At 38.1% G+C, this 8,599-nt stretch overlaps 1 protein-coding gene across 1 annotated transcript in view; it reads left to right on the top strand.

Annotated features, from left to right (window-relative positions):
• Nucleotides 1-666: 666 nt before the first annotated feature.
• opcml (opioid binding protein/cell adhesion molecule-like) overlaps nt 667-8,599 on the top strand; it is a 449,122-nt gene continuing 441,189 nt past the window's right edge. Inside the window, exon 1 of the mRNA XM_041800529.1 lies at nt 667-707. The gene's annotated coding sequence lies outside the window, so the exon portion shown is untranslated. The remainder of the gene's footprint in view (nt 708-8,599) is intronic.

The following is an 8,599-nucleotide window of genomic DNA, read 5'->3' as shown; positions in this document are numbered from 1 at the left end:
GGAGGGTGGGGGGCCCAGGACGTCATGTTTTTGGGCGTCATGGGCTTAAACGATTGGGAACCCCTGTGTTAGCCGACTTCACTTTGTTGGACGGTTTTTATTTAAGGGATTTCTGTATTAAAGGTCTGGCAGTTCAGGCCTGGGTGTGGATAGTGAACATGAGCTCAACTTTGTAAAGTGGTTAATCACAGTTTATTCATCGTTTAGCAACAACAATCACAGTTTGCAGAGTATGACCAACATTTGGTTTAAGAAACTTCATCAGTCAAACATAAAACATTACCAATGTGCAGATGTTTGCTTGCAAGGACTCTTTTAACTGCCATAGTATCATAAATGTGTTGATATCATATCAATTCCAGTGCAGGAGTGTGAAACTCTGATATTATTCTACAAAGATCATCCATCAAACTCAGAGTCTATTTTCTTTTTGCAGTGCATTTATGACACGGTGTTCCTCCTCTGTTTCTGGTCAAAGAAAGGCTTTTAATATGAGAAACGACTGATGAACACACAACAGTAGACAGACCCACAAACACGAGCCGTCGCTGCTCTCAAACGTACTCAAACTTCTGACACCAGACGGGAACAATGCCGTGTGTCACTTATCAGGAATCAACGCCAGCGATGGCGTCAGAGGCTGTCAGCGCGCTGTCATCTGTCGCCTGGCGTCCAATATCCTAACAGCATGCCAAATTGATGCTAAGGTAAAGAAATTATCTTGTTCAGTCTTCTCATGAGATTCAAAAGCTGTCATATTAATTCTGAGAGCTGCTGTTAGACGTGCAGCAAAGTGCTGCTCTTCATCCCCAGTGGCCTGAGTCGGCTGTATGCATACTGATAATCCGTGTTTGTGTGGAGAGAAAAAGTGCAGCAGCATCAAAACAAAGTCAGTCTGTTTTAGTCAACTTTAGAGTCTTTTTTACTTTAATCTTCTCACTTTAACTCACTCTCCTTCTCTTAAAGCAGGGGTGTCCAAACTTTTTCCACAGAGGGCCACTGACAGTCATAAGCAGGGGTGTCAAACTCAAGGCCCGGGGGCAAAATCCGGCCAGTGGTACAGTTATACCCAGCCCGCACGATCATATCTTATTTTTATTATTACTGGCCCACTTGTATGAGGTCTGCAGATCCCCTCCAAAATAAAAATGTAAATTTAACCCCGATGATTTAAAATATCCTTGTTAGGTCATAAAAAAAACTGAAAAAGTGAAGAGTAAAAACTATCAGATAAAAGTCAGGATTGTATTTTCAATTTTGCATATCAGAATTACAACTTGAATGTATGATTTTTGCCTTTTCAATTTCATATCTTAACCTTTTCAATTTATAATTTTGACTTTCATCACACATTTCAACCTTTTTGAAATCAAAATGTTACATTTTAAATCATATTGTGCCCTTTTTAACTACATATTTCAAATTTCATCTCATGTTTTGAACTCCCAACTCCTCACTTGACATTTAATCTTATATTTTTACCTTTTAGACTCAAAATGTATAATTTGAACTGATATTTTGACATTTTAAAGTCATGATTTTGACTTTCTATCTCACAGAAAATGTTTTTTTTTAACCGGGTTATATCAAGTTTAGACCTAAATACAGAATCTGGCCCCTGCAGTGACTGAGTTTGACATCCTGGTCATAAGGATAGGGGGGCCACTTTCATAAACCTCATCTTTATGATACTGAAGTCAGAAAATCTAGTCTAATTTAGGTGCTTTGGGTGATTTAAATGGCTAATTAATAGCTAACAAATAGGCAGTCATTTCAAGGATTTTAAGAGGACCTATCAGATTTCAGCTGAGCCCTGGTTGGCCCTGGCTATCACTGGAATGAGGCTCCATTCACCAGAGAATTTACAGTGTTGTCTCAGTTTAAGTCCCAAAAAATAAGTGCATCAACAAATTGTCCCATCAAAATGTTTGTTTACAGAATTAGCACAGTAGTGCTGCCCAGTGCTGAAACTAACATATACACTAATCCAGATCCACTGATACCATCTTCACCATCTTCAGTGTTTTCTTATCAGTAGATGAGTGTGGTTTTGTATTATTGTCCCGGAGAAGCCCTTAAGGCAGGGGTCCCATAGGAAAATATGTACAGATGGTGGAGCCATTTTCATATGCCTCACCTTGAGGATATTAAAGTTAGTAAAACTAATTTATGATGGTTAAAATGCACTAAGTGATTAGGTATGCTTGAATGGATAGTTAACGGCTGACAAGGCAAATAGCCAATCATTTTAAGGATTTTAAAGAGGCCAGTTAGGTTTCAGGGGGCCCTGGTCGGCCCTGGCTACTACTGGCTCTCCCTCTGAAACACCTTTGGTATGCTGCTATTAGTCTTCATAATCCATCAGAGCATGATAAATAAAAATATTGCTATTATTTTACTTGCCAATATGTTTTCCATTTACAGTGTTGTCTTTATTTAGTCATAAAAAAACTCAAATCAATAAATTCTTGTCAAAATGTTTGTTTACATAATTACCATGGAAGCACTGCCTTGTGCTAAAACCATGAAGTACGATGCAGTCAAGTACAAGCTTCATGTGGGTCATATTTTATTTAATGTTTAGAATTTGCTGCGGGCCAATCAAAAATGGACCACTGGCTGCATTTGGCCCCCTGGCCGTAGTTTGGACACCCCTGCCTTAAGGTAATACAAAACTTTATTCATTACTCAATAAGAAAACAGATCAAATTTACACTACAGTCAAGCACGAGCTTCATGCGCTAATGTGGGCCATTTTCACTGATGTTATAGATGTTACAGGGGGCCAATTAAAAATGGGCCAAGGGCCACGGGCCATAGTTTGGACCCCCTCTGCCTTCAAGCAAAGCTCATATGAGCACTTCTATTCTGAGTAAATGTTTTGAGGTCTCCTCTTTTAAGTGTACAAGAGGGCTAGGTTTGGAAGCTTTTTCATTAAATACATCAATAACAGATCTTTCAGGTGGAGGTGAATAGGACAGCATTTCATTAAAATGAACTATTTCATGTTATTTTCAATGCCTTGAAACCAGGGGGGAGTGAAAATTTGTGTTTAATTTGTTTTGACAGACGCTTCTTTTGATTTTCAAGCATTAGAAGTCTGTTAGGATCTAAATTAAAGGTACAGTCATTCATGTTTCTGGAAGTTTTTATGAGAACTGTGACAAATATGTGATATGTAACACTCACCCATGGGCCACCAACAATACATCAGCAGAAAATAATCTGTGAACAAGTTAAAAGGCTCAGTAAAGACAAAAAAAACTTCAGATAGCAGTCAGCAGCATCATACGATGAGGCTTCACTGTCATTACACCTCCGTACTATCATTTAGATTATGCTTCAGTGTAATACCACTGTCCCAGTCTGATTGCCCATTATGTGAAAGCTGATTTGTAAAGGAGCAGGGTGGGCTCCTCAACAATGGTCACTCAGACGTGCACACACAGGCAGTGCTGTTCCCCACTGGCTCTGACTGAGACTGAACCTGTCTCACCTCTGTGATGCCTCGGTTACCTCTTCCAGCACACAGACAGCACGGTTACGCCCTGATATTTATAGTGATATTTACCTCCATCAACTGGCCAAATATGGTGGATTTCAGCCAGGGTGACTTCAGCTAGCCACTGAATTTTTCAGCTTCACAACCTGCGTTTCACTCTGACCACCCATGATCAGCACCGGTGTTCATGATTGAGATGTTTGTTACAATGAGGCAGATCTGCACACACAGATTTCTCCCAAATGACTGTAAAGTGGCTCATCTCTTTGTCCATCATTAGTTTTTTGTGCAGCTGCAACCGTTTTTGTGGCTTAAATCAGAATAATTTCAGAGCACTGGATGCTAACAGGAGCCTGAACTTTCTCCTTCTGCTTTAAAGCTCCTCTCTGACCATGAAGGATCAGCATGTCTCCACTGTTTGTGTGGATGTGGAACTTAATTCATATTCCCTTAAAGGTCACATATTATGCTAAATACACCTTTTCAGGCTTTTATAACAAAAATATACACCCCTGGCCTGTCCTCAATCCCCCCAAGAATCAGAAAAATCCACCCCCATCCCCCCTTTCTCCACCTTTCATGGTGTCATTTGGGGAGTAAGCACCACCCCTAGGTTTGGTTTGGGACGGTGCAATTTAGGAGAGTCACATCCATTTCCTGAGAGGGATGGAGTCAGACAGCTCATCAGCATTGTGAGGAGTTTAAGACATGCAAAATTCCAATACTGGAGTGTTTTTCAGCAATAAACTTCACAGGCATGTTTTGGGGACCTCTAAGACCAAAATAAACTTGTCTTAAAGGAGTAAAATATGTGACCTTTTAGATTATTTGCTTGTAGAAGATCACCTCATTGATAAAACTGCAGCATATACACAGATCATTTAACTGTTATTAAACCTTTGACAGGCATAGTTGCAGGGAATGTTTTAGATTTGTCATATACAGATTAAAAAAGGGAAATTAAAGATGATTGAAACACTGAAACTTTCAACAAGGTAAACCAAAGCAGTGAGAACCACAGACAGATGGATGTAGATCTGATAACTCAGGAGTCGAAGAGGATTCAGCTGAATGAACATTTCTCATTCTGTTATTTGATTTACTTTAGCAGCATTAGACAACAAAGATGGTGTTAAACATGTTTTGATCCTTTCTCAGTGGGAACTTAATGCAGCAAGTCTAATATATATATATATATATATATATATATATATATATATATATACACACACACATACGTATATAATCAGTAACATAATGGTAGCAGAAATGGTCTCATTTGTAAAGATACAGACTTGCAAATTTTGCATAAAAATTTGAACATGATAAAAGTGCATGCTCAAGTTCTTCCAAAACTTTTGACTTCTGATCAAAAAGAAAACTTAAGGCAAATTTCTGGAGCAGATTTTTTAAAAGGGATAAGTTCATGTGATCCTTAGACAAAACAGCAGAGAACGCATTTAGGGTTACAACAACAAGCCAATAAAAATCTATAAAAATTGAGAATTAAAAGTATTGGCAATGAATTTGTTAATCGATCCATTGTGTCAACGTTCAGCGTTCCTGTGATTCAGATTTTCACACTTTGTGTCTTAAATTTTCACTAAAAATTGAGCAGGAGAGAGGAAGGAAAAGAGTGAGCTGCAGTCACAGGGCGAGAGTACGTTTGAGTGGCCATCTGTAATTTCAGGCCAGTCTGACAATGAGCTTTACTAAGCTAACGTTAGCTTGTGAATAAGTGATTGACTAATAGTTTTAGGTTATCATGATATGTATGACTTTTAAAGGCTCAGGCTTACCTGTGGCTCTTCTGGGTGAAAAATATATATTTGCAAGAGGAAGCAGTTGTAGTAGTGTGTATAAATATATACATATCATTTTCTTTTTTTTTAAGTTGGTCATTTTTTGTGTTTATTCTGTAAATGTGAAGTGTATTCAAGTTAACAGAAATCCTAAAAATGTTTTCTTTTAGTTTTAAGAATATACTTAGACATTTAGACTTTGAAATTGTTTCAACATGTTTGAACTCCCCGTCCCCCGATAAAAAGAATCAGATTCATCAAGAATCTGGAAATTTATAATTCAGTGACTTATGATTGAAATCTTTTGTTGCAGCCCTAAAGTGCATTGGGAAATACCATCGTCACCAAGGATGAAGAAAGCATGACAAAGCAAGTTCAAATTAAAGGCCGTGTTGATGGTGTTCTTTGACATTAACAGTTTAATTTTGGAGGGGTCCAGATGGGTCAACAGTGAGTCAACTACACTTCTCTACCAATGCTGTTTGGCACAGGCAGGGAAGATCTGACACATTTTTCATGGGTGCAACCCACACACTCAGCTCTGCTGCTCATCCCACAAATGAATGGTCCTTACCACTGAGGCACCATTTGAAAGGGAGATAAACAGGCTTTCCGATGGTTTAAGATTTATAGCCAGGAAGCCTTGTTACAACAAAGAAGAAATCTACCAAACACAAATCGACTCACTTTTTGCACTAAGTTTATTTGCAATCCTGTAGTGGTATTAATTTTAAACCAATTTCTTGCTCACATTTGTTGTCGGATTCTTTGGTTGGAACCGCTGAAGTACTGTTGGACGTGGTACAGTCCACAGCAGAACTACCCCTTGTGTCCGTGTGAAGCAGAGATTCACTGTTATAGAAACTTCATTGATTGTATTGGTAGATTTCATACATGTCCTCCCATGGTTATGCATTTTCTCTGATAATCCACACAGCGCTGCAGGAGCCTTGTTTGTCAACAGAGCTGTCAACCAGATGTTAATTATAAAAATTAAAATGATTTGAACACAAACCAGAGTGCTAACATCAAGTTGTTGTAAGAGCGTGGATTATTGTTGTTGGATGTGTTGCAGCCAACCAGCCGGGGGGAGCTCTAAATCTTTTGGCTTCACCTTAAATTAAGTGCCGTCCATCTTTCACACAGATTATAACCTCGGTTTGAAAGCCCTGATCTTCATTATATTCACTTAAAAGGCATTTAAAGAGCACTCATTTAACAAAGACAAAAACACTCATTATAATCACTGTGTTTCATAAACACTCACGTCAGCGTGTCTGTTTTTTATCACTGCTTCCTTAAGCTTCAGCTGTTCTTAGAGGAAAGGCATCTTCATGAGACTTTTATGGGCTTCTGGCCTCTCCTGCACAATGTTTTAACTCTTATAAACCTCTGCTTTCCTTTCTTTAAAATACTGTGGATATAAACTTCTCTGAACTAAACCAAACCTGGCCCAACTCTCAAGGGTTAAGTTAGTTTGGCCCTAACCCTACAACACCTCTTGGCAACCCAAAACCGACTAGGGGGATTGAGAGTGATTCCAGGTTGTATTTTATTTTCCTTTCTCAGCTTGAAACATACAAATGAAGAAGGACTTACACATAGGCTGGATATTTCTTGTGTTAAATGGTCCAGAATGCTCCTTTTTTACTGGCTGGTGACTTCTGACTTGAAGATAGGAGGTTAAAGCTTGATTTATAAGTCCAAAGGTGTCAATCATGGCATTATTCCCTTATAGCCCTGAACTGGTAACCCTAATCTGTATGCATTCATATACATAATGAAAGATGGATACATACATGAGGTCAAAAACCTTCACTCTTTTACTGCAGGTCTCTATCATATAAAGGGGTAAAATTGTAAAGGAGGATGGTAACTGTTTCCTCTACACTGAAGAAGTCAAAAGTGATCCTTGACCTGTGTGTGGTTCGAAACAAATTCCTATTGATTCCCAAACAAAGACCAGCACCTCCACTGATTCACAGCATCAGCAGAAAGGAGCAGAGCTGCAGCACTGACTGAGATAAAAACCTGTTATTATGGCTGATTTATTCAGATAAATTATTGTGACATTTAATAATTCCTCCTTTCAGTTTGTTACCTCCGGGCCCGTGTGTGCTTGTGCTGATCTGAAAAGGATCAGAGTTAAAATTCTCACTGTTTATTATTCCTGACAAAATCAAAACAAGTTATCATCTGACATGTTGCTGCGCTTGATTTGTTGAAATCATATCAAACTCTCTCATGAATGATATTTTACTGTTTGTTTATTACATGTGATAAACTCTTATTTTTATATAATATATATGGCATATATTAACATTTAAAGCAGTTAATGTTACATCACAGGAACTTCAGAGCATGGTAGCTCTAAAAGGACATCCATTCTTAAATTTGGTTTTATTTATCTGCCAAAATCAGTGTTGCTGTTTTATAATACTTCATTTAATCATTGTACTGGGATGTAACTCAAAACTGCATCATTACTTTATCATTTACTTCCCACTTGTTACTTCCCTTGTCTCAGGAATTCCCCGGTTAATCCGTCAGTTAATAATGTGATATTCAATAACTAACTATTGTAGTTTAGCAAAACCAGCAGTTAGTTACAGATTTGTAACTAGGTGAATTTGATGCAGGTTAATTAGCAGTTAATTACTCATTAGTTCTTTGGCAGTCAGTTCCTTATTTAGACCATACCCATGCCAGTTTTTCTGTAGCAGTTAGTTTCTTATTGATTAACTTGTACAAGCATTTTGTAAAACACTCCTTCCAGCAGTAAGTCATTCGTTCCAAGAGTCTGGCTGCAGACTGTACATTTCTGATGACCACTCTGTCATCTGGGACGTGGTATATATCAGAACAGAAATACATGCAACAATTTTAAATAAAATCAGATTTTACTTCTGTTTAGGGTTCGGGTAATTGTTAGGATACCAAAAAGGTCAAACACATGACCTGACAATACAACATTTAGTGTGTTTTTACGAGATACTAGCTCATAAAAACAGGATTCCCCCTGACGCTCTCCTGCATGACTGGTTGCTGCATTTATCAGCCAGTAATGTGAGGTGCGGGGTAAATACAGGTAAGGTAGGCTTTTTAATGTGTTTTAGGTATGTTTCACGCCAAATTGTGTCAGCTAACTGTTTGCTTGACCTGTTCTCTTTATGCTTGATGGTAACAGAGGAGGCAGTATCTCGTACAAACAGGAAAGTCAAATATAAATAAATCCAAAATAAATAAATTCCTTTTTTTACGAGATAGTTATGTCAAAAAACAGGAGTTTTTTTTT

The sequence above is a fragment of the Cheilinus undulatus genome, linkage group 12, assembly GCF_018320785.1.
Source record: "Cheilinus undulatus linkage group 12, ASM1832078v1, whole genome shotgun sequence".
Taxonomy (NCBI): Eukaryota; Metazoa; Chordata; class Actinopteri; order Labriformes; family Labridae; genus Cheilinus; species Cheilinus undulatus.
This window is presented reverse-complemented; position numbering and strand designations above follow the sequence as displayed.